Below are 26768 nucleotides of genomic sequence, written 5' to 3' on the forward strand. Positions count from 1 at the left end.
TTACATTACAAAATGCTATTTATTAAAAATTACACATTATAAACATTATACATGTACTGATCCATAAAAATAACTATTCAAATATTCAATAATATACAAGAAATATAAATACGAATGCTAAATTAGATGCCAGTTGTTATTTTTACAAAAAAAAAATATATAGAAAAAGTAGTCTCAAAACCGCCTTGCAGTTTCTTTGATACTCTACGGCAGTAGACAAAGAATATTATTAAAACTATTACTACATTAAGCAATATGGCTTTACTATAAACGAGATCTAAGCTAACCCTGCACCAGCAAAGTGTGGCATAGCCACTATAAGCGTCATATTTTATCAGAAATTTTCCATACCCCGTCGTTTACCTAATGCGAGGTTAGCTTAGACGGACTTTCCCCTTAGTTTGGCAAAATAGTTCAAACCTCGATTTATGTCAATGGTAAAAATGTAAAACATTTTAAAATGACAGTTACTTGTTAAGTTGGTTATTATTTTAGGTGTTCTATATTAGCTAAATAGGTTACATAATTAGATACCTAACTCAAATACAACCGAGAATAGCCGGGTCCACACAGAGCGAGCATACGCGCGAGGCAATATCCTCACGCACGTGGACGTGCCTCGGCCGAGGCGGCGCGCTCGGGCGAGGAAAACGCATGCGCCGCTTCAGCCGAGGCACGTTTACACTGGCCGGTTTGTGCGTGAGGAAATGTGAGTGTCAGAATGGCGGGTGTACCTAAATAAAAATAAATGAAAAACACACCATATTTTTGTACCTAATTTGTACTATTTAGTACCTTCGTTAAAAAAAATTGTACCTCACGGTACACAAAGTTATCATCAAACAACAGTACACCCGCCATCCTGACAGTCAGAATGGCGGGTGTACTTTATTACGCTATGTTCCCGTGGTTATTGATAAATTCTATAAAAGCCAAATTTTTGTACCTTTTTTGTACCTTCATATTCAATTATAATATTTATAATATATAAGCCATTTTATTTGTGGTTTCCAAGTTTTACTCATTTTATATTTTGCTTGCTATTACTATTTCGCAGGCGTTATCATTTTTCAAGTTATCGATCTCTTTTTTAAGAAAAAACGCTAAGTTACAATTATTTTTATTACGCCAGGAATTAGTACCTTTAATGTTTAATCTGTTAAGTTCAAATAACTCAGAAAATCATGTCATTTAATTTTATTTAGGTACACCCGCCATTCTGACTCACGAGGAAATCGCCTCGCGCGTATGCTCGCTCTGTGTGGACCCGGCTAATAATATTTTAACAACCAAACGTGACCAAGTATAAATGAGTATTCGTTTATTAATAGTTAACATATTTACAAGTAATATTGGCTGAGGTTCCTGTTTTCATTCCATTGGAACTATAGGGACCGTGCGCGTTGGAGGGTCTGCCATCTTGTGGCCTGAATCGGAACCATAAACATGCACTTGTACACGTCACGTGTTTTCTTGTGCATAGTAGGTTCTGCCATCTTTTGGGCTACATCGGAACAAAAAACAACACATTTACGCCTCGCGCCAAAAATCCGACGGCTCCTGTGCTGCCTCCTACAGTTCATGCACGCTACCTATCGAAAATAATTTTGTCCAAAAAACAAAGAGCATAGGCCAAAGGTATGGCGGCATATTTTCGAGCGATGGTGCCATACATTTGGCCTATGTTCGACTAGATGACGCCACTTTGTGATATTTAACAAATTTAACACATATCAGTGAAATAATAAGGACCAAAGTCAAATGGCGTTCTAAAAGTTTTAATCATGTGTCGTAAATTTACTGTGGCTACAAAGTTTACTTTGAGAATCCACCTCTATTTCAAATTCTCTTTGCGCCTACTAAACATAAGGCGTAATCGTAAATCTTGTAGGAATTCACAAAGATTGATATAACAATGTGCGCGTCATTTGACGCCTTTGGTCATCAAAGGGTAAAACAGTCATCAACTGACTACCATGCCCATTCCATTGAGCCAAACTCATCAAGGTTGCATTGTTTTAATAAAAACTTCCTTTAATCACCTTCGGACACTATCATCAGAGCACTTTTATGGTCCAAATCTTTACCGTGGCCAGAAACCTCAACCTAAAACTAAATTAAATATTAAATAAATGCATTTCCTTAAAATAAGTAGGTCCATATACAGCAATTTGTACAGTCGCCATCAGATATATCGGAGCGGCCGGGTGCTCAAAAATATCTGAACACGCACTCTAACGCCTTGCCAATAGAGGCGGGTTCAGATATTTGTGAGCACCTTGGCCGCTCCGATATATATGATGCCGACTATAGAATAGAAATAGTACCAACGTCAACACTTTTGACTGACCATTGGACCTGGAATATATTCCAGTAATGTTTGCTAAAAACAGTCGGCGATAGTACATTGCAAGGCCAAAATTGCTCAAAAATATCGACAGACATAATGCTTGACAAATACCTACTTGATACATCATAGGAGTGTCATCAAAAAATGTCACGTACGGATCTGTCATGCTAGGTACATATATTGAGTTTGTACTTAACCTATTTTAATTACATGATTGTCGTCCATCACTGTTTCACATATAGTGAAAGTGCCACGGTAAACTCTAGAAGGCTTGTATTGTGAGTGCTGAGACAACGATATATATAATATACAAATACTTAAATAAATAGAAAACACAACAAATATCTGTGCTCATCACACAATAAATGCCCTTAACGGGATTCGAATTTTAAATTTTATGACTATTACATTAAGGTAGAAAATGAATTAGGTATAATAAAACCATTTATGAGGTCAGAAAAGCAAAGTACCATTGAATTCATTCCATATTTTGTCTTAACTCTTAAATGCATAGTGTTGCCAAATGTCTACAAAGCATTGGACAGCTCACAGATTTTAAAAATCTAATCATAATTTTTAGTTATTTATAAGTATTTTGATCGTAAATTAATACACGTTCAGATCTTTTATTCAAATTTGAGCAGTATTTTAGTTTTTAAAAAATTACATTCGTTTTAAGACGAAATGGCGGAAAATTTTGAAAATCTCAAAAAGTTGGTGATTTTTAGTATGTGATTTAGGCGGTTTTTTTCGGGGTTTGCAATTATTTTATATTTAAAATCATTATATTTTTCATATATCCCTTACTGAAAATTATATATTTACATAAATATGATTTAGCCTATGTAAATTCTCACACTGATTTAGCAGTAAAATCGATGTTTTATTATTTTTCCCAGAATCAATAAACAATTATGTAACACATATATTAATTTCAGACAAAAAGAAAAAAATCGCGTTTAAGGGTTAAAATATATCACGTTAGTACCTATATTAAAAATTATATGGCAAAATAATGTTACAATTATGACTGAATTTATGACAACGTAATGTGACTTTAATATGTTAGGACTACAGTGCAATCTGCATCAACTATAAGTATAGGGACGACCAAACTTTTTTTTTTATACTACGTCGGTGGCAAACAAGCATACGGCCTGCCTGATGGTAAGCAGTATCCGTAGCCTATGTACGCCTGCAACTCCAGAGGAGTTACATGCGCGTTGCCGACCCTAACCCCTTCCCACCCTCGTTGAGCTCTGGCAACCTTACTCACCAGCAGGAACACAACACTATGAGTAGGGTCTAGGTCACTTTTCTAGTCTGGTTGTTCGTGTCTAGGGACACTTTTGCTATCATAAGAATAAATGTACTTGGCAGCATTGGCTGTCACTATCTATCTGATGCAGACTAATTAGTAGCACAGAGAATTTGAAATAGATAAGGTGAATTGACAAAGAAAATTTTGTAACCACAGTAAATTTACTGCCATAATTTACTGCATGTAAGCGCTGGTGGCCTAGCGGTAAGAGCGTGCGACTTGCAATCCGGAGGTCGCGGGTTCAAACCCCGGCTCGTACCAATGAGTTTTTCGGAACGTATGTACGAAATGTTATTTGATATTTACCAGTCGCTTTTCGGTGAAGGAAAACATCGTGAGGAAACCTGACTAATCCCAACAAGGCCTAGTACCCTCTGGGTTGGAAGGTCAGATGGCAGTCGCTTTCGTAAAAACTAGTGCCTACGCCAAATCTTGGGATTAGTTGTCAAAGCGGACCCCAGGCTCCCTTGAGCCGTGGCAATATGCCGGGACAACGCTAGGAAGAAAGAGTAAATTTACTGCCATCTTCCGACACATGATTAAAACTTTTAGAACGCCATTTGACTTTGATCCTGATACGTGTGAAGTGTACCTTCATATTCAATTATTATATGAGCCATTTTATTTGTGGTTTGCTAGTTTTACTCAAATGGCTCTTATAATAATTGAATATGAAGGTACAAAAAATTGACTTTTATATAATTTCTCAATAACCACGGGAACATAGCGTAATAAAGTACACCCGCCATTCTGACTGTCAGGATGGCGGGTGTACTGTTTTTTGGTGATAACTTTAAGTACCGTGAGGTACAAATTTTTTAAAAGGAGGTACTAAATAGTACAAATTGGGTACAAAAATATGGTATGGTTTTCATTTAATTTTATTTAGGTACACCCGCCATTCTGACTCACAATTTACTGTGGCTACAAAGTTTTCTTTGACAATCCACCTCTATTAAAAATTATCTTTGTCGTAGGCATCGGAGTTTTTATCGCACAACAATAAAATTCAATTCATTATTAACTCATAGAAACGGGACTTAATCGCGTATTAAGTTTCAAAGTTACCTCCGACGTTTCGCGGCCGGCTTTATGTCTCGGAGATTAAGTCCCGTTTCTATGAGTTAATGATGTGTATGAATCGAGATAGTTTCAATCAGAGAAAATTCAAATCATATTCATGCTCATTAATTTATTGAATTGCTTAGAAATTTTAATTTTATAATCAAGGGCAAGAATGTTGACGAGTTTGTCTTTAAGGACATAAATATTACAAGTAAAAATAATGACCATTTTTTGGTATTGATTAATTTATATTTATATTATTTTTACCTCTTTTAAGGCTGCACCCGACGCCAACGACCTCACGCGTTTGGGCAGAACTTATATCCGCTGCAAAGGATCGAGCGCGCAGAACTATGCGTTTAAAATAAATTTTCGCTCGCGCGCGGAACGCAGCACAGGTCCGTCTAGCAACACACCTTGCCCCGCACTGACTATACGGACGAGAGCTGGGTATTGGTAGGAACCTAGGCGGGATTAAGGTTTATTTTTTTTGGGAATTGAGGCACAGTTTTATGAATTCGCAAAAAGAAAGAAAACCAAATCATTTTACAGTGTTTTGTGACCAAGATTGTTGCAGTGGTATAATACGGATACAATTGAAAGAAATAGGGGTGACTTCAAGATTTTTTTTTCGTCACTTATATAAATTAAAATATATTTCCAGAAAAACCATATCATTTCTCATATCTTTTATATTGTTATATATTTTTTCTGTTTAGAAAGTGTCATATTTAGTATAAAAAAAATGGTTCAGAGTAACTCTGTTTTACGGTATTTTGCGGGAGGAGCCTTAATATACATCTTCTTCGCGTTATCCCTGCATTTTGCCACGGCTCATGGGAGCCTGGGGTTCGCTTGACAACTAATCCCCAGAATTGGCGTAGACACTAGTTTTACGAAAGCGACTGCCATCTGACCTACTAACCCAGAAGGTAAACTAGGCCTTATTGGGATTAGTCCGGTTTCCTCACGATGTTTTCCTTCACCGAAAAGCGACTGGTAAATATCAAACGATATTTCGTACATAAGTTCCGAAAAACTCATTGGTACGAGCCGGGGTTTGAACCCGCGACCTCCGGATTGAAAGTCACACGCTCTTACCGCCAGGCCACCAGCACTTAATATACATATTGTTTAAAAAAAATTCGCAACTTACTCGTAATCATTACTAAATAAGTTTTTGGCAAAAATTTTATTTTTGGTACAAGCTTTTATCGCTGACTGTACTTTTCTTTCCACAGGCAACTAATACTCATCAAGACAATTCTAAAAACCCCAAACACAATTAGGTTACGTTGTTTTATCACAGAGTTCCTATGGCCACCTCCTGTCTCCATCATCAGATCATCTCGATGGTACCATAATATTGCATTGTCACCTGACTTACATATGTATGCAAATTTTCAGCTTCATCGGAAACCGGGAAGTGGGTCAAATTTAACTTGCAAGATTTGATTAGAAACAGACAACGGTCAGGTGAAAGTAAATAAAAGCTTGTAAAAATGGTCATTATTTTTATTTGTAATATATATATATATATTCAAAGACAAAATTAAAGAATCGTTTATAAACTCGTAAACGTTATTGTCCTTGATTATAAAAATAAAATCACTTATTAATTAGATGAAAGAGTATGAATTTTATTGATAATATCGACTCCATAGCTCGCTAATGTCTTACCGTGCGATAAAATTTTCGATGCCATATAATCACTATTAGGACTAATATATTAGGTTAAATAGGATTGATTCCTATCTATAACACTCAGAACTAAAATTACAGTCTATTACAGCCCATATAGGTAAGTGTGGGTGGCTTCTCATCGGGGGCTATTACTAGGGTTTCTGCTCGAGAATTCTCGAGGCTAGAAATCTCGAGAAATTTGTCCTCCGTCGAGGCGGGAAAAAAAGTTCAATGCCTCGAGAACTCGAGAAATAAATCTCTTGAGATAAGTAAAAAGAAAACACGCGTATAACACACATATGTGTCTATAGTGTATTTCATTAGGCAGTTAAATAAATGTATTTTTTTGTTTACATTTTTAGATACTTGAAACAGTTATTAATTAACCAACCAAGAAACATTTGGTTGCCTAGCTACGAGTAAACATTTCAAATCTTATTTACCAAATCACATTTATTCAAATATTATATATATTTTGTTCTTAACATCAAAATTATCAGTGTATTCGTTAACCCATAAATTTCATTAAATCATCATGAAAAATTAAAATTATAATGGTTTCCATTAGTTCCGAAAATATCGGCTTGACAAGTCAACATGAAAATCTTCCAAGTACTGTGCAGTGCCCACATTGCCCGAGATCTTTCAAACGCAATGGTTTCCAACTTCATATACGTGCTGCCCATGATGACCATTCAAGCACACAACGAATTTCTGACTCAATTGTGCACACATCACTCCTAGAAGACGCTTTTGGATCTCCCTACCTTAACAATATTGGATCAAAGACAGGTGCCTGGCAAAAACGTTGGGACAAAATATGTTGTCTTCACGGTAAACTTTTTGATCTTCCTTCTAACTCCGTTAGCAGAAAATTTATACATACATTAGCTGATGAAATTGAACTTCTTGTTAAATTAGATTATCCCTCAGAACGTGTTTTAATATTTATTGCCGTAATGTTACAAAGAGACAACAATATAAAAAAAGCAAAAGACATAACCAGGTTACTTGATCGCCGCCTCAAATTATGGGCTGAAGAAAAATACGAAATCCTCATAACTGAATCTATCAAAGCAGACATCTCCCTTTGCAATGTTTTTCATCGTAAAAGTGGCAATATTGATGACGTAACCAAAATATTCACACGTTTAATATTGAAAGGCAAAACTCGAGAAGCTCTCAACTGGCTCCTAACAAAAAACACGAACAAAATTCTTAACACTGATGACGAAGTCGATACTTCTGGAAAAACGGTCAAAGACGTCTTAGAAGAAAAACACCCCACCGCAACTACCCCAGACCCATCCTTATTTACACTACCCGAAAAACTTTTCTGAAATGCCTCCACTACTCGATGTTGACATAACCTGTGACCATGTCGAATCAGTCATCAGGAAATTACACGGTGGAGGAGGGCCAACAGGCACAACATCTGAAAACTGGAAAGATTACCTATTACGCTTTGGAGAAGCAAGCTTACACCTAAGGATTGCCATCGCTCATCTAACCATGAAACTAAACAATGAATACGTTCCTTGGAGGCACATATAAGCACTTATGTCAAGTCGTCTTGTAGCCCTGGACAAATGCCCTGGCGTGAGACCAATCGGTATTGGTGAATGCCTTCGGATAATTTTATCTAAATGTATGATTGAAGCCACTGGTTCCGAGGTTACCGAAGCATGCACAAACCTGCACTACTAAACTAAATACGTATGTACCATTTGTTTGATTATTGATCTCACCTATGACTCCTATTATTATTATTATTATTTAAACTTTATTGCACAAGTACAAGTATAACGTACAATAGGCGAACTTAATGCCTTGAGGCATTCTCTACCAGTCAACCACTGGGCCAAACAGAAATTTGCTAAGGTGGGTGCAGTATGAAAAAAAAATATCCTATGAATCTGATTTGTAATAAACAAAAAAAAAGCATGATGTTTTTAAACTATCAAAATTTCTCGAGGAACTCGAGAAATCCTGGTCGAGAATTCCCGTGCCTCGAGAAATAGAAAAGGTTGAGAAACCAGAAACCCTAGAAACCCTATTACACATTGATTGTTTTTCGCGAGTTCATACATGTCATGTACTTGCAGACGTTATCACAAAGCTTATAAATAAATGAAAAGTGGAAAAATTCACTGTATCGGGCGAGAATAGAACGCGCGACTCTGAATCTTTTGACTTCACGTTGGCCTGGTTGTGTGCCACGTAAACATAGACACCGACATAGGAAGAAACCGGTTTTTATTGTTCTAAACCGGTTAATTTGACTAGAACTGATCTCATAAATACCGGTTTAAAAATAACGGTTTTTCGAGCGAAACCGAAATATAAAGGTTTTGCGCCAAGTACATGATTGATACAAACCTTTTTAGGGTTCCTAGTTGGCTATAGAACAAGGTTTGCCGTAAAAACCTGAAAGTAATATATATTGTATATTTGGCCGGCACTGTACAAATGTACACAGTACTGCAATAAATCATTCTTATTTATTAGCTCTCGCACCGAAATACTGAATTAGTTTACAATAGTTTATTTATCTTGAGTTTACAACAATTAAAACAATTCAAAATCCTTTATTTAATCGCTTGAGTTTTCCCTCGCTGTCCTAATCTAACTGTCAATGTCACATTTTACGAAAACCGCGGCAAAACTATCTGTCACTTGTCAAACACTCTACAAAATAAAACTAAAAGATCGTTCACGATATCCTTAATATCTTACATATTATATTCTTTAACGTTTTTAGCGCACGCGCGCGTGAACTTCTACGCATACGGTGGACTGTAATTTTAGTATCTGGGCCGATTTTTAGTTTTGGCGTCGAATTTATTGTCGTTTGGTTTTGATAAAATTTGGCTGCGGAATAAATATGAAATCCCAACTCGTCACAAAAAATAAAATATATATTTCGCTCATATTGTACAGGGGAACTCTATCAACCAAATTATATCGATAGCTCACGAAAAAAAATCGACGGCAAAATACAAATACGGATTAGTAGGAAGGGAGTTTTCTTTTATTTTTTTAGGCTGTTCTGGTATATTTGCGGCACTTATAGAAATGGACAACCAGAGCCCGTACATTTAATGCCGTTGACGCAAAAATGACGTAATTTAACATACTGGGAGTTTTTTTAATAACACTACAAATTTAGATAACTGATTTATTGACGCGCAGAAAAATAAATATTTGATACGTAAAATACACTGTTAAAAATCAAAAATATGTATTATGTAATAACTTAATAATCTATTATTTAGTTCAGTGACAAAAAGATGAAAGTCAGTTAGACGTTTCTGTACTGATTTTTAAGAATATGTGTCAGTTAACTAAAGAGGTTGACAAATTATTAATTATTACGAAAATTCTAATTGGAATCATACTCTATGTACCGTGACGTCATTTTTCCGTCAACGGCATGAAATGTACGGGCCCTGTGGACAACATCAGTCGTTCATTTCTAAGATTTTCTTTAAAAAAGCTCTTTTAATCACGCAAAATAATAGCGCGAAAATTGATGACGATATGGTTCACTATCAAAAACATACACATATACACATCGATTTTATTTTGATTATCATACATTTACAATTTTCTACGTATACTTGGGTTATCTTAGCTTTATCATGTTTAAGACGTACTTACAAAAGACATGCGATTTATATTTTTAAACGGAAAAATTATAGTATGACGATCTCAATAGTAGATTTTTAGGGATGAAATGGTGCTTTTCACCCGAATTATACACTCTACTTTTCACTTCGAATTTCGAATACGAGGAAAGTAAAATACATTAAAAACAACACGGTTAAGTATAAACTTCAGTAGTATTCATTGAGGGTACTTTCAATTAACAATATAGGTAAAAATATCGTTATTTATGGAATGGGGAGTTAATTATCAGAATGGAAATAAATAAATAAATAAAATAAATAAATAAATATTATAGGACATTATACTACTAAGTCCCACAGTAAGCTCAATAAGGCTTGTATTGAGGGTACTTAGACAACGATATAAAATTGTACACCAAATCCATTTAAACCAAAATTTTAATTGCAAAACTTGTAATTTTTTGCACACTTCTTAGAACAACAACGACCCACTTTCAGAGGATGAGAAATAAAAATAGTTTTTTTTGTACTATTTCGGTGGCAAACAAGCGGTCACCATACCCTATGGACTCTTGCAACTCAAACGCGTTTGCCTGTACGCGTTTGAGTTGCAAGCGTTTTTGAAATTCCATACTGTAAGTCCCTTGAAAAAACCTTAAAATAATTGGACGTTTGTTTCTTAATAGTTTATTGTTAAAAACGAATTTAACTTGGCGGAATGCCTCCAAGTATTGGAAAAAAATAAGGCAGTACATAATACGTCATTTTCCTTTCTGTGTGATTGCCTTGAATTATTTTATTTGTTAACGACGATCTACATATTTAAAAGGGAATGAATAGATCCCGATGCGCCTGGTGTATGGATATTTATACAATTATGTTGATCACAAATATACAGAGTGCCCCTAGTTTTTGGAGAAGGTTTAAACGTATATAAATTGAATCGAATAAAATAAATACTAGTTACGTAAAATACACTGTTAAAAATCAAAAATATGTATTACTTAATGAGATAATAATCTACTATTTAGTTTGAGTGAAAATAAGATGAAAGTAAGACGTTTCTGTACTGTACTGATTGCAAAGTATCAGTGAATTAAAGAGGTTGACAAATGATGAATTATTACGATAATACTAATTGGAATCATACTCTATGTAGCGTGACGTCATTTTCCGTCAACGGCATGAAATGTACGGGCCCTGTTCATAATCATTCAGTACCCCTAGTGTAACTTTGATCGACATCATAACGTGACGAACGCGTTTGCGTTAAGTCTCATTTTGTATAGGATTTTGAGGTTCCAAAACGTCCCGCTTGGCGCGGTCTTTCGAAATCCAATACAAAATGAGACTAAACGCAAACGCGTACGTCACGTTTGGAAATCGAATTTATTTACACTAGGGGTACAGGTCTCGATATATGTGTACAGTCAGCATCAAAAGTAGCGGATCAAACAAGGTTTCAAAAGTATCTACCATTCTGTAACAGCTTAACAAAATGTGGTGGTTCTATATGTAGAATAATTAAAGACGGTAAAAGATATACTTTTGAATGTAAATTTTAGAGATTTATCTATATTTGGAAAAGTTATCCGGAATATCAGATACTTTTGGCGCGTTGTTTCATCCGCTACTATTGATGCTGACTGTACAACAAGGTGTTTTAGCCTTAATATGCGTTGAATATATAGGTCATACTGAGCAACCTTCACTATAGGACTAATCCCGCAATAGCAAATATGTGACGTTATCTATGAAAAGGGGACCTTATTGTCGATGGCGCTTGCGCAGTTATAAACGATGCTCCAAAACAAATACAACGCTGCGCGACGCAGTGCGGCGTAAGCGCCATCGGCAATAAGGTCCCTTTTCATAGATCAAATCAGAGGGTTCAGTACCAAAAACGTACAAAAGGAACCCATGTGGCGTCCGTCCGTCCATGTCTGTCTCTCTGTCACAACGCTAAGCTCGAGAACCACTTAAGCTATGAAAATATTCATGGCAGCACTGTCGGCGCGGCTGGTCGACACCACAGGGGACCCCAGGGCTGGCGCGTACCTCTCTCAACGTATTTCCCTTGCCATACAGAGAGGTAATGCCGCCAGTATCATGGGGTCCATGCCGCAAACAGACCTGTTAGAAGGGGTATTCTCTTTATAATTGGTTCCTTTTTTTTGTAGGTAAGTATATTTTATAGTAGATGATTTTATTTTATTTCTAGGTTTAATTTTAGTTTTAATTTTATTAATATGAACATATATTTTACTACACTTAAGCTATCGATTTGAAATTTGGAATAGTTGTGAAGAACTCTAACCCAGACACATTGAAAGTTTTTTTATTAACTATTGATAATGCCCAATATGAAGAGGGGGCAAAATTACAAATTCTAGTGAGGTCTCATTTGAAAGACCTCAAATTGTACATTCCAAATCATTTATTTCTTTTTTTTTCATAGTGACAGATTCACATTTACCGTTCTGTTGCCATGCGCGATTTATAATAAATAAATAAATATTATAGGACATTATTACACAAATTGACTAAGTCCCACAGTAAGCTCAATAAGACTTGTATTGGGGGTACTTAGGCAACGATATATATAATATATAAATATTTATAAATACTTCAATACATAGAAAACACCCATGACTCAGGAACAAATATCCATGCTCATCACACGAAAAAATGCCCTTACCAGGATTTGAACCCGGGACCATCGGCTTCATAGGCGGGGTCACTACCCACTAGGCCAGACCGGTCGTCTTTATATTTGTATCCATGCTCTAATTGCTGCTATGTAGCACTAACGATCACGGAGCAAACCAGACGGCCATGGGGAAACTATGAGGGTCCTAGTTTACTACGGAACCCTAAAAAGCCATTATTCGCGATATCAGGGCTACCCAACGAACTGGAAAAACCTCGCTGGGACTGCCATGATAAAAGTTACTCCCATTAGCTGTGACAAAAAGCCGGGAAAACTATAAAAAACCTGTAACTGGCGAACGGCCAAACAATTCGTTTAGTTAGTTTATTAATTATTATATTTCTTTATTCATCTTGTCTTTATCAAAAAAAAATATTATTGCCAATATTTCTTTCTCATAATACGAGAGCTGCTCCGAAACTTGTTAGCTCCGGCTCTACTGATGCGATTGAAATATTATACTAAGGTCTTGCACAATCGTTGTATTATTTTTTGTTTTCGTGTATGTTCGTAATGTATTGTACTGTATGACCTAATTAATGTAAGTTAGCATGTAAAAATACTCAAACACAATACTGTATTGTCAATGAAATAAAGAATTGGATACTTGACACATGTTGAATATTATAACAAAATTTAGTTAAATGGATAGAAAATGAGCCATCTATTATAAAAAAGTGAATTTTAAAAAAATATACTGATATTATAAAAAAAATACAAGGCTGTAAGGTCAAAAAAAAATTTTTTTTGCCCTTCAAAAATAGAAAAAAAAAATGGTACCATTCGATTCCATACATTTTATTGAAAAATAAATTGTATGACAACTACACACATAAACGCAATATTTCAGGGTCAAAATGGCAATTTTCTTGATCTTCCATACATTTAGGACATACTTATATTCAATCGTCTAGTGCGAGCGTCAGACTTTAACTCTCATTTCTGGCCTTTGTGTTGCTTAAATGCCATGAGTCCCATATAGACATTTGATCCTCAGGAAAATCAAGATCGTTTGACATTATTTACAAAAAACAGTCAAGTAGCCAATTGAATTGAATCAGAAAGTGCTGGGTGCCTTGGGGCCGGTAGTGCCGCGCCACCCTGCGCGCACTTACTTACTCGCTATACTCTGTATCTTTAGGTATTTAAATAAAAGTAAACAAAATCCACCCTCAACTGGCTTAAAGAGCCATTTGAGGGTAGATGTAAACATTACATGATCAAATAATGTAGGTTAAAGTCAGGTCGTTCAGTGACAGATCCAGGCGGTTTTGTATTTGGTTGGTTAACCAATAAATGTTATAACTACCCGAAAATTTACAAATTGTTTGTTTACTTATATTTAAATACCTAAAGATACAGAGTATAGAACACCAACGGTCACCACAATCAATATTTTAAAGAAAATCTCGACTGAAATAGATTTGTTTGGCTGTTCTCTGAGTTCACATAGGACACTTACAAAAAATTATGTAATCCGTAATTTATTTTTAATTTTCATTGCTAATTATATTAATTACTGCTATATTTTTATTTATTATAAGAAATTATTTTATTAGCTTTTCGGTGAAGGAAAACATCGTGAGGAAACCTGCACACATCTGCGAAGAAATTCAAAGGTGTATGTGAAGTCCCCAATCCGCATTGGGCTAGCGTGGGGACTATAGCCCGAGCCCTCTTGCACATGAGAGGAGGCCTGTGCCCAGCAGTGGGACGTATATAGGCTGAATTATTATTATTATTTTTTATAAGAAATTATTATGGAATTACTATTGAATTAATTTTGTGTGTTAAATTGTTTTTTAATGACTAGTATGTAAGCGCTTTGGTACACTACTGTGATCTATGATGCTTATGAATATGACGACCGGTTTGGCCTAGTGGGTAGTGACCCTGCCTACGAAGCTGATGGTCCCGGGTTCAAATCCTGGTAAGGGCATTTATTTGTGTGATGAGCATGGATATTTGTTCCTGAGTCATGGGTGTTTTCTATGTATTTATAAAAATATTTATATATTATATATATCGTTGTCTAAGTACCCTCAACACAAGCCTTATTGAGCTTACTGTGGGACTTAGTCAATTTGTGTAATAATGTCCTATAATATTTATTTATTTATGAATGCTGAAATAAATAAATGAAATGAAAAATATTTTCTACTCGTTGGCTGAAATTCTTGAATTAAGATTTCGTATACCAAACTATAATTGCGTGTTTTTCATGTATGGGCTCCCACCTCAACTACAATATTCATTTCGATATGCTGTAGTGACGATAAAGAAAATGACCAATCACTTGCCGCCGCGCTCCTAGAAAAGACTAAACGGGCGCGGGGCGAGACTAAATAGTCGCGCGTTTATGTCTTTTGTACTACATTTATGTCTACTGATATACTTACCAATTTTCATCAATTATTTGTTATATATATTTAAAAAAAAGTCTTGTTTTAGATGACTCGTAGAAAAACTATTGTATACAATAGTGATATAATCAAGCTTTTCAATCTCGTGCCTTACTTAAGCAACTCGGCAAGCTTCGTTGGCTTAACACAAAAAAATATTTACAATATTTGTTGTTATAAAATACAGATTTCAGTCCTGTTGTTTTTTGTAATAGCCACGGACCTGTTTATATTTTATTTCTACATATGAAACTATAGGTCTATTTTTTGTCCATAAGTTTTGATCAAAAATTGTGTATGACTGTTTGTTTCTAAAAAAAATAGAAAACAAAAACATTGCCATAATTAGCATTGAAATATCCCTCACAATGGTATAAATATTATTGTAATCGCATGAGTAGAGCCGGAGCAGCTAACAACTTTTGTACCAGCCCTCGATTAATATTACTTATGAGAAAAAGTGAAATCAGGACTTCGTCATATAAGAAACAGTTCGTCAAGTTTGAAGGGGTAAAAAAAAAACAAAATAATATAAATCGACCCGATAATTTATGTATTATACACAGAGCCCGTACTTTTCATGCTGTTGACGCAAAAATGACGTAATTTAACATACAGGGAGTTAATACAAATTTAGATAACTTACTTATTGATGGGTATCATAATAAATACTTGTTACGTGAATAAAAGCTTACGCTGTTAAAAACCAAAAATATGTATTATTTCATAAATTAATAATCTATTATTTATTTGTGTGACAATAAAATGAAAGTCAGTTAGACGTTTCTATACTGATTTTCAAGTATATGTATTAGTTACCTAAAGAGGTTGACAAATGATAATTTATTACGAAAATACAAATTGGAATCATACTCTATTTAGCGTCACGTCATTTTCCTGTCAACGGCATGAAATTTACGGGCTCTGATTATAAATTATGTATCTATGGTCTTCTTGTCGCACCTGAGATTTGCCCGCGACATTGTTTTGTTTGCCGAGACCCTGGAAGATCTTCAAATCATGATTGAAAGCCTATACCACGCTTCTTTGAAGGTAGGTCTCAAGATGAATATGTCTAAGACTAACAAGGAAGGGTACCCAACTGTCCGACTCCGATTTGATTCATTTTGATATATGTTATAGAGTAGTCTAAAATAACGGACACGTATTTTTTTTTAGCTGCCCAAACTCAACCTATTGGGAGAAATTGTCCTCCAAAGTACTAAAAAGTTACTAAATCTTCTAACTCCTATAGAAAGTGATGCTCAAGCAACTTGCTAGTTAATGGCTGGTTTGAGTATATGTTTGAAAGCAGCAAAAAATAATGAGCACGTGTTTTGTTATATCGGCTAAAACTCATTTTTTCCTAAAAAAATCGACATTCGAAGTTTTATAATATCTTATCACTATAGTTACACATAAAGACGGGTGTTTTTTTAGGAAAACTTGAGTTTAAGCAGATATAACAAAACACGTGTACATTATTTTTTCCTGCTCTCAAACATATACTCAAACAAGCCATTAAGTAGCAAGTTGCTTGAGCATCACTTTCTATAGGAGTTAGAAGATTTAGTAACTTTTTAGTACTTTGGAGGACAATTTCTCCCAATAGGTTGAGTTTGGGCAGCTAAAAAAAATACGTGTCCGTTATTTTAGACTACTCTATAACATATATCAAAATGAATAAAATCGGAGTTGGACAGTTGGGTACCCTTCCTTGTAAGACTAAGATTATGACGAACGTCCCCGGTAAATCGATTCCAATCATTAAGGTTGGGAACGAAATACTAGAGGTGGTCGAGCAGTACTTGTATCTTGGACATATTCTATCATTTGACAAAACACACCAGCAGAAGGAGATCTCCAGGAGAATCCAGCTGGGTTGGGCGGCATTTAATAAATTAGCGGACATCCTGAGACCTGCTAACATTCCACAATGCCTGAAAACTCGCCTCTTCAATCAATGTGTCCTGCCCACCATGACCTACGGTGCCGAGACATGGACGCTCACCAAGTAGGCTGTGCATAAAATCCGTGTAGTACAGAGAGCCATGGAGCGCGCCATGCTCGGTATCAAGCTTCAAGATCGAGTAAGGAATGTCGAGATCCGTCGTCGCACCAAGGTGCTAGACGTGGGTTGCGTCATTACCAACCTAAAATGGAGTTGGGCGGGACATGTTGCTAGGCAGAGTGATGGCAGGTGGACTAAAGTGTTAACGGAATGGTGGCCGCTTTCGGATGAAAGAAGCCCCTGGCGTCCGTTGGCTCGTTGGGTGGACGACATTCGGAAAATTGCGGGACACTTCTGGATGCGATTAACTCAGGATCGGGACAAGTGGCGTACTGGAAGAGAGGCCTGTGCTCAGCAGTGGGCGATAAAAGGCTCATATGATGATGATATGATGATGAAGTTTTGATAGTAATAACATACATATCAAATGATATGGTTTGGTCGATACAACCACTCACGCAAGAGAATAATGCCACATATTACTAAATATTATGTGTTATATTTACAATATATGCCTATATAATACATGGCGGTGAAAAATAATCGTAAATACTATTATTAAAGTTTATTAAAGTGTATTGAATTTTGTCAACATCTTAATAAAGAAATGTCATTCAAATGGATACCTATTTAGTATAAAAAGGTTGTAGCGGCAGACGCTATGAAAAAAAAATCAAAATATGTAAAGTGGACTCGCCCGGCGGGTTCATGTCAGCATTTATAAAACGTGCCTTTTTTAAACATATTTTTATTAGGAAATAAATATACTTACGCAAAAAAAATGCAGCATAAACACTTTTAGGAAGAAACGTTTAAATACCGTATCGGTTTCGCAAAATATCAAAATATTAAAAATAAATGATAAATAATTTAATCACAATGGCACATGCTACTCAATTCCATAATATAACATAAAAAAAATTTTAAAATATACGCTTCATTTATATCTACACATTAAATACGAATTTTATAATATTGGAAAGATTTTGGATTATTCTTATTTCGAATACTGTCAAATATGACCTCTGTCAGACGTAAATTTTACTGTCAAATTTAAAATCTGTCAAGAGGTAAATCTGACGACAAATAATTCTATTGAATTTGGACTGTGAATTATGGAGGGTATAGTCGTTAGATTGGTAGCTGGCCCTCAACGGCTTATCCATTGTCTATTGTTAACTAAAACGGCGCGTGCCACTACCTGCAAAAAAAAGGGTCGTATAATTCTAATTGGCACCTGAGCGCGGGCTAGTCCAACGCTCAAAAACCAGTGTAGGTGCGCTCTCCGATAACGCGCCTTTGTTCCGCATATCGAGGTCACATTTTAGGCTGGTTCGGTAGCGTTCGACTCGCCGGCACTTAGTAACCGTATAGGGACCACGCCCGCGCAAATTATTTTTCCATTTGTTCATTTTGAATCTTATAACATTTACCATAGGAGTTGTAATTAAATAACCGGTTAAAGTGACCTTTCAGTTAACAATAGACAATGGATAAGCCGTTGAGGGCCAGCTACAAATCTAACGACTTAGAGGCAAGGAGAACGATCTCATACTGGAGACCTAGCTTAAATGTCGAAATGGCAGCTGTGAATAATAGCTCGAAATCTCTCCCGCGGCGCTAGGGTAGCACAAGGACATGCCATGAACTTAGACGTTATTGACGGTGTGAAGTGAATCAAAAAATGTTCGCGATGTGTTGTGGCGACACTAATATTGTTCTCCTTACTTCTACCCTCCATACTATGAATGTTAAAAATACATAGAATGCCTGCACTATACTATCCGCAAAACTATCTGGCCGGTCAGGTCATAGTGCCATCTCTTTCATTCTTGGTTGGTCTTACCAAGGGTAAAGGAGATAGCATTATGATCTCAGTGGCCAATTAGTGTTACGGCAAGTATCAACTATGGCATTATTCATAACGCCCGTCAACTCTATAAAGCCGTTGATCATCGTGTCTCTGTCATTTAAACTCTTGTATCTGTTATAAAGAGACAATGTAATGATTTTTGATGGAATGACTACTTTAATAAGTTGACCAACTACATAGATTTTTGGCAATTAAATTTGCTTTTTTTACATTATCATTTTAGAGATTAAGTCTCCCCAGTGCCTATTAATATTTCTTAACATATCGCCCTATCCAAATCCAATAGAACCTTGGAACCACATCGAAAACGGTCTAGCCTTACTTACGCGTATACTACACGTTATATACAGGACCTGTAATACTCCTTAATAACTAACACTAATTTTAATCGTGAAAATATTTGGGTTTCAAAAACTTTAGGTCTGTCCAAATAGAAAATAACATTTTTTCTTATCACAATTGCTCGTAAAATATGTTATTACATGTAGGCGATGCGGTCCGTAAATTCTAAATTTCGTACATACGAACGTACTAAATTAGGCAGAAGTTTATTTTTTTTTCCTCACAAGTGTGATGAAAAACATTGTGTGTGCCACGGGCGGTACTTGAATTACGAACACTTTGTATTGAAGAGTTTTGATGCATGTGACATATTTGGAGCAGATTCTGCAGGTACAAACGCAATAGTATATTATATTCCTAGGGCAGTTAAATCAGAAATGCCCCAGATGACATGTAGATGAATTACGAATTCGTGTTAATTTAAGCCCTCGCCTTCATCTTCGGACTTAAAAGTAACACTTGTTCGTAAATTCTTGTTTACCGCCCTTAATACATAATGTACCCATAGTATGAGATTTGCTTAGTTTTGGGCTAGGTAGATTTCTATGAGATTATCCCCAAATAATAATTATTATTCATTATTTGATTAGCTAAAAGTGTTTTTCCTATAAAAACTGGCCATATACTGTACATACCGATCATAGAATCATATACTAGTTTTTAAATAAATAATAAATAAATAAATATTATAGGACATTATTACACAAATTGACTAAGTCCCACAGTAAGCTCAATAAGGCTTGTGTTGAGGGTACTTAGACAACGATATATATAATATATAAATATTTATAAATACTTAAATACATAGAAAACACCCATGACTCAGGAACAAATATCCATGCTCATCACACGAATAAATGCCCTTACCAGGATTTGAACCCGGGACCATCGGCTTCGTAGGCAGGGTCACTACCCACTAGGCCAAACTGGTCGTCAAAACCCTTTTTTTACTTTGTTTACCCTACGATTAGTCTTTTTACTAAATAAATATAGTATTTAGGGTGGTAAACAAGTAAAAAATTAAAAAAGCGGCCAAGTGCGAGTCGGACTCGCCCATGAAGGGTTCCGTACCATTTATGACGTATTAAAAAAAACTACTTACTAGATCTCGTTCAAACCAATTTTTGGTGGAAATTTGCATGGTAATGTATATCATATATTTTTTTTAGTTTTATCATTCTGTTATTTTAGAAGTTACAGGGGGGGGGGGGACACATTTTACCAATTTGGAATAGTACATTGTGTATTTAGGGTGGTAAACAAGTAAAAAATTAAAAAAGCGGCCAAGTGCGAGTCGGACTCGCCCATGAAGGGTTCCGTACCATTTATGACGTATTAAAAAAACTACTTACTAGATCTCGTTCAAACCAATTTTTGGTGGAAATTTGCATGGTAATGTATATCATATATTTTTTTTAGTTTTATCATTCTGTTATTTTAGAAGTTACAGGGGAGGGGGGGGGACACATTTTACCAATTTGGAATAGTACATTGTGTATTTAGGGTGGTAAACAAGTAAAAAATTAAAAAAGCGGCCAAGTGCGAGTCGGACTCGCCCATGAAGGGTTCCGTACCATTTATGACGTATTAAAAAAAACTACTTACTAGATCTCGTTCAAACCAATTTTTGGTGGAAATTTGCATGGTAATGTATATCATATATTTTTTTTAGTTTTATCATTCTGTTATTTTAGAAGTTACAGGGGGGGGGACACACATTTTACCACTTTGGAAGTGTCTCTCGCGCAAACTATTCAGTTTAGAAAAAAATGATATTAGAAACCTCAATATCATTTTTGAAGACCTATCCATAGATAACCCACACGTATGGGTTTGTCTTAAAATGTCTTGTTTTTTTTTTCTATTTTTGTGTAAAATCTTAATGCGGTTCATAGAATACACTCATATTCATAGAATACTTACCAAGTTTGAACAGTATAGTTCTTATAGTTTCGGAAAAAAGTGGCTGTGACATAAACGGACAAACCGACGGACATGACGAATCTATAAGGGTTCCGTTTTTTGCCATTTGGCTACGGAACCCTAACAAGAATAATTTACGTACAAGTGTTACTTTTAAGCCCGAAGGTGAGGTGACGATATAATTACGTATATAGATAAATACATACGTATACAGGGTGATTCATGAGACGTGAGCAGGACTAAGCATACACAATCAGTAAATGTTAATGAACCGTTCATCATCATATTTAAGTAAAACAATCTCGCTTTATTTCTGTTATTTAACTTTTTGGGAAGGACAAATTTGAAAATCTACAATCATGGACACCCTACAACACTTAAAAGAAAGATAAAACCTCTTTAACCGTTATGACAGCAGTTTGATTATGAAGAAAACAAAATGTCACACTTGAGTGAGATACGATTTTTCAAAAGTAACCAGACTCCGATGACATTCAATTTGTCACTTGTTATGGATAAAACAAATAGGGTGACCATACATGGCGTAAATAAATTATAACAATTTTATTTTAACAGTAAAAAAATAAAAGAACGTTAATCTCACAAATACTGGTACGAAACAGTTGCTTATAACTTACTGAATGCTCAAGCTTGATCCTGCTCACGTCTCCTGAATCACATATTATCAACACCCATAACTCAAATATCTCTATTCATCACACAAATAAATGCCCTTACCGGGATTCAAACCCGGGACCATCAGCTTCATAGGCAGGGTCACTACTAGGGATACCTTAAATACTTCTTGAATTATAATTAATTTTGGATATTATAGTACAGTCAAATGTAAAAATATGGGTGAACACATCTCACTCAGAAATATGTCCCATAGCATCTTATTCCAATGTAATAAGAGCGTAGTACCATATTTTTGCTGCTGACTGTACAAGCCTTTCAAAATTACTTAAATATTTAGCCCCAAAAATATGCCAAGCATCATGAAATTTCAATAAAAACACATGATTATCAAAAACAGACTGGACAGACCTTTACAATAAATCAATATATCAGCAAAGATTCATTAACACATTCACTGCCAGACAACGCTACCCCAGAAACCGGTGGTCTATAGCTGCGTACAACTGCGTACAACCCGCGGCGGGTTGTCCGGCATCTGAACAAAGTTCACGAGCGCCCACCAGGTGGGTTCCCGGCAGTGAATGTGTTAACTGTCTAAGCTATGATCGTGTCGAGTTGAACAGCTCGGATAGATGTCGCTGTATCGCGTTTACGAGTACAATCAATGTATATTTAATATTAGCAAATTGATTCAATTTTAACACGAAATAAAAAAATCCATTTGAAAGACTTGGCAGCAAAATTTGCTAAACGGTCGCGGTGTTCAAAATTTACTTAACACACTTTTAATAGTAACAACTACGTAAATACATACTACTACGGTGAACTACGCGCAGCTATACCACACCGCGAATATTTAAAAATCGGCTACTTGGCAGTTTTTTGTAAATAATGTCAATCGATCTTGATTTTCCTGAGGATCAAATGTCTATATAGGACTCATGGCATTTAAGCAACACAAAGGTCAGAAATGAGAGTTAAAGTCCGACGCTCGCACTCGACGATTGAAACGCCTCTAACAAAATGATAATGTAATGTGACGTCACAATACAATTGTCTTTCCTAAATGGATCATGTATGGAAGATCAACTAAATTGCTATTTTGATCGTGAAATGTTGCGTTTATGATAGTTGTAGTACAATTTATTTTTCATTAACATTTAGGGATTGAATGGTATAAATTCCTTTTTTTTATATTTGAAAGTTAAAAATTTTTTTGAGCCTTTGGAGCCTTGTCTGTCTTTTTAATTTCCACTTTTGTATAATGAATGGCCCATTTTCTACCCATTTAACTAAATTTTGTTATAATATTCAACATATGTCAAATTCCCAATTTATGAATAGAAGACGAATGTGCTAGTAAAAACATCTTTAACCTTTTGACCGCCAAAGACGTCATATGACGCGCGCGGCTACAGCCCAATATCAATCTTCATTCGTACCGACAAGGTTCACGATTACGCGCCGCGTGCGATACGCGTGGCGTTCAAAAGGCTAAATCAAAAATAAGTGTTTGGCAAAAATTTCATTTTTGGTAAAGGCTTTTATCGCTGACTGTACTTTTTTTTCCACAGGCAACTAATACTCGTCGAGTCAATTCTAAAAACCCCAACACAAGGTTGCGTTGTTTTATCACAGAGTTCCTACGGCTACCTCCTGTCTCCATCATCAGATCAGCTCGATGGTACCATAATATTGCATTGTCACCCGACTTACATATGTATGCAAATTTTCAGCTTCATCGGAAACCGGGAAGTGGGTCAAATTTAACTTGAAAGATTTGATTACAAACAGACAACGGTCAAGTGAAAGTAAATAAAATCTTGTAATTAAGAAGTTGCTATTAACACATGACTGAATAAATAGTATGGGTAAACTTAATGATAATTATGTTTTATGTCCGTTAATTTCAAGGGTGCATTCCTGAGCTTAAATTAAGTAACTTTCTCAAAGACACCGGTATTCTAATCAACTCCATTTCTGAGATAATCAATATTTTATTTTTATCTTATAAAGCCCTTACGAGTGTGTACACTTACCTTAGGGCCTGTTCACATATTGATTAGTGTTTAGTACACAAACGTAAGTACTATGTCGGACGATCGATGTTCGAAATGACATTGACATGTCACAGTTTTCAATTGTTTGGTTGAGTTAAATGTATTGCCCGTGCAACAACAACGCTATATGCAACATGTAATTAATTTTTATAACAAAAAAATGTTAAAAAAAAAAATTTTTTTTTTTTTTTTTGAAAATTAACTATGACATGTAGTTTCCTTAAACTTACTTACCAATACCCCGAAGTTAACGGAATTCAATAAAAGCACGGTGTATATGTATAGATAGCTAAATAATATTTTTTGTATGTACTAATACTATATGGGATTTGTGCCCGAATTAAATGATTTCAATTCATTTTCATCTGATATAAGGAAGTGGGTGAATCAACTTTTTTTGTTTTGTTATCCTGTCCCGTTGTCCAAGGGACAACAGTGGCACAGTTTGTTTGAAGAGACGTTGTATGCCGTTCTATTATCATGCTTAGTAGGGGGCCCATTATGGACATTTGTTATAACGACCACAAAAACGCAAGTTTGATACATTTAAGTACCATAAAATCAGTATTTCAATGAACTTTTGTCCCCTGGACAACTAATCGTAACCATGGCAACGAGTGACGCTAAAAAGTTGATTCTCCCAAGTATATAAATAAATATTATAGGGACGTTCTCACAAATTGACTAGTCCCATGGTAAGCCAAGAATGCTTGTGTTGTGGGTACTCAGCAAGGCTCGTAAAAACGCCCGTTATTCAAACATAAATTAGGACCCATTTATGAGTCGAAAATGTTTGTTCACAGTCTATAGATGACTTTAGGGCATATTTAAACGTTGATAATGGTTTAAAGAAGTCTCTGTTGTACGGTACAGAGTTATACAGGGTGACAAACCCTGAAATCCCACGTAGGGTTACTTCTCAGGAATGCTCTGGCGTTAATATTTTTTTTTTTAATTAGAACAAAAGATAAAAAATAAATTTTTCGAACAAAAGTTATTTGCAATAATCGACAACAAAAAGAAACACACTGTGTTAATCTTTGGCAGTGTTTTTGACAATTTGTTCGAAATATTTGATAATGATGACATTTTTCAAAAATCAGAAGCTTATTAGTGTCATAAATAAAAATAATTCAAAAAGGTCGAAGGAGGTTCCATACTATTCTTTTAGGATATACTAACCTTAGGAGCTACTAACACATACAGGCTGCTCCAACGTAAAATATGGTAATTTGTTAATTTCTTCGAAACCGCTACAACGGCTGTTATGATACTTTGTACACTGGTTCTAAATAAATACCCTAATGCATATGTACATTTCGGCTTTGTCCAATGGCTAGGGAAAGACTGTATTTACAGTACATATGGTGCTACTTTACCGCACTAGTGCGAAAACATTTAAAGGGCCATATGTACTGTAAAACGTTGTACGATATCGTAATGTACTATTACAAAATGACGGGCGTTATTTCAAGCCTATGTACCCAGATAACGATATACATAATATACAAATACTTAAATAAATAGAAAACATCCATGGCTCAGGAACAAATATCTGTGATCAATGATCATCACAAATAAATGCCCGTACCGGGATTCGAACCCAGGACCTTATTGGGACCGTGCGAAGTGCATGGTGGGGGTAAGTAAAGCGATCCCAGCGCATAAGGTGGTAAAAATTTGAATTAACTGCGGATAGCGTCTTTAACATTTCGTACAATTATATGGCTCGAAATGAAACTTTGATTTACGATTACTCCTAAAATATTCATTTAAATTGTATGGTGTAAGGGACCATTGTAATCTGTATGAAATGGTTAATATAACTAACGTATTTATTTTGATAATTGTTAATAATGTATCCATGTAAATAGCTTTGCAAATGCCACATATTACGTGATCTTTTTCTAGAAGTTAAGAATGGATATAGTTAGTTATCCTTAAAAGATAGACATTTAACATCGCGGACTTTTTTGTAGACCTATGAATGAGAAACAACCCCACCATACATTGTGTTGTTATAGCTCAAACGGATAAGGCAGCGTTTTCGATTAAATCTCCTAGCCAGCGTGATTTTTTCCGACAACATCGTTATATTTCAAACAATTTACACAAAACCTTAACAAGTTATATACGTTAAGCATTCCTCAAGAATCACTCTATTGATAGATGAAAGTCGTATGAAAATCCGTTCAGTAGTTTTTAGTTTTGGAGTAGTTTTATAAGATGTAGTGAATTGACGTTTTCCCCTAGACTTGCGGACACTAGGTTGCGTGACAGTCGTGCAGGCTCCCAATAGGCAGGGTCACTACCCACTAGGCCGGACCGGTCGTCAAGAATACCAAATTGTTTTTTTAAGTCCATTAATTTCAAAGGTGCATTGCTGAGCTTAAATTAAGTATTAGTCCATAGGCTACGGTGACTGCTTACCATCAGGCGGTCCGTATGCTTGTTTGCCACCGACGTGGTATATATACAAAAAGTATCTTTCTCAAAAAAAAACTGGTGTTCTAATTAACTCCATTTTAGAGATATTATAGCCTTTTCCTACTCCTCTACTGTTATCTGTCATTTATGCATTCATTAACACGAATATAAGAACATACATAAAAGATTTCAAGAAAAGTCTATATTGTCTATTCCTCATAAAAGCTCTTGTGCTTTTATAAGCTATAATGTTACTGCGATTAATGGCTACCAACCTAACAAAACCAAAAAGAAAACAGTTTTAAACTAAGTGCATTGCTGCCAACTTACAAA

The 26768-nt window shown here is 35.5% G+C and overlaps 1 long non-coding RNA gene across 1 annotated transcript in view; it reads right to left on the bottom strand.

Moving 5' to 3' along the window:
- Positions 1–26768, bottom strand: part of LOC133531732 (uncharacterized) — a 28240-nt gene continuing 1472 nt past the window's right edge. Inside the window, exon 2 of the long non-coding RNA XR_009801584.1 lies at positions 1–26549. This is a non-coding gene — a long non-coding RNA (uncharacterized LOC133531732). The remainder of the gene's footprint in view (positions 26550–26768) is intronic.

This window comes from Cydia pomonella, chromosome 25 (genome assembly GCF_033807575.1).
Source record: "Cydia pomonella isolate Wapato2018A chromosome 25, ilCydPomo1, whole genome shotgun sequence".
Lineage (NCBI taxonomy): Eukaryota > Metazoa > Arthropoda > Insecta > Lepidoptera > Tortricidae > Cydia > Cydia pomonella.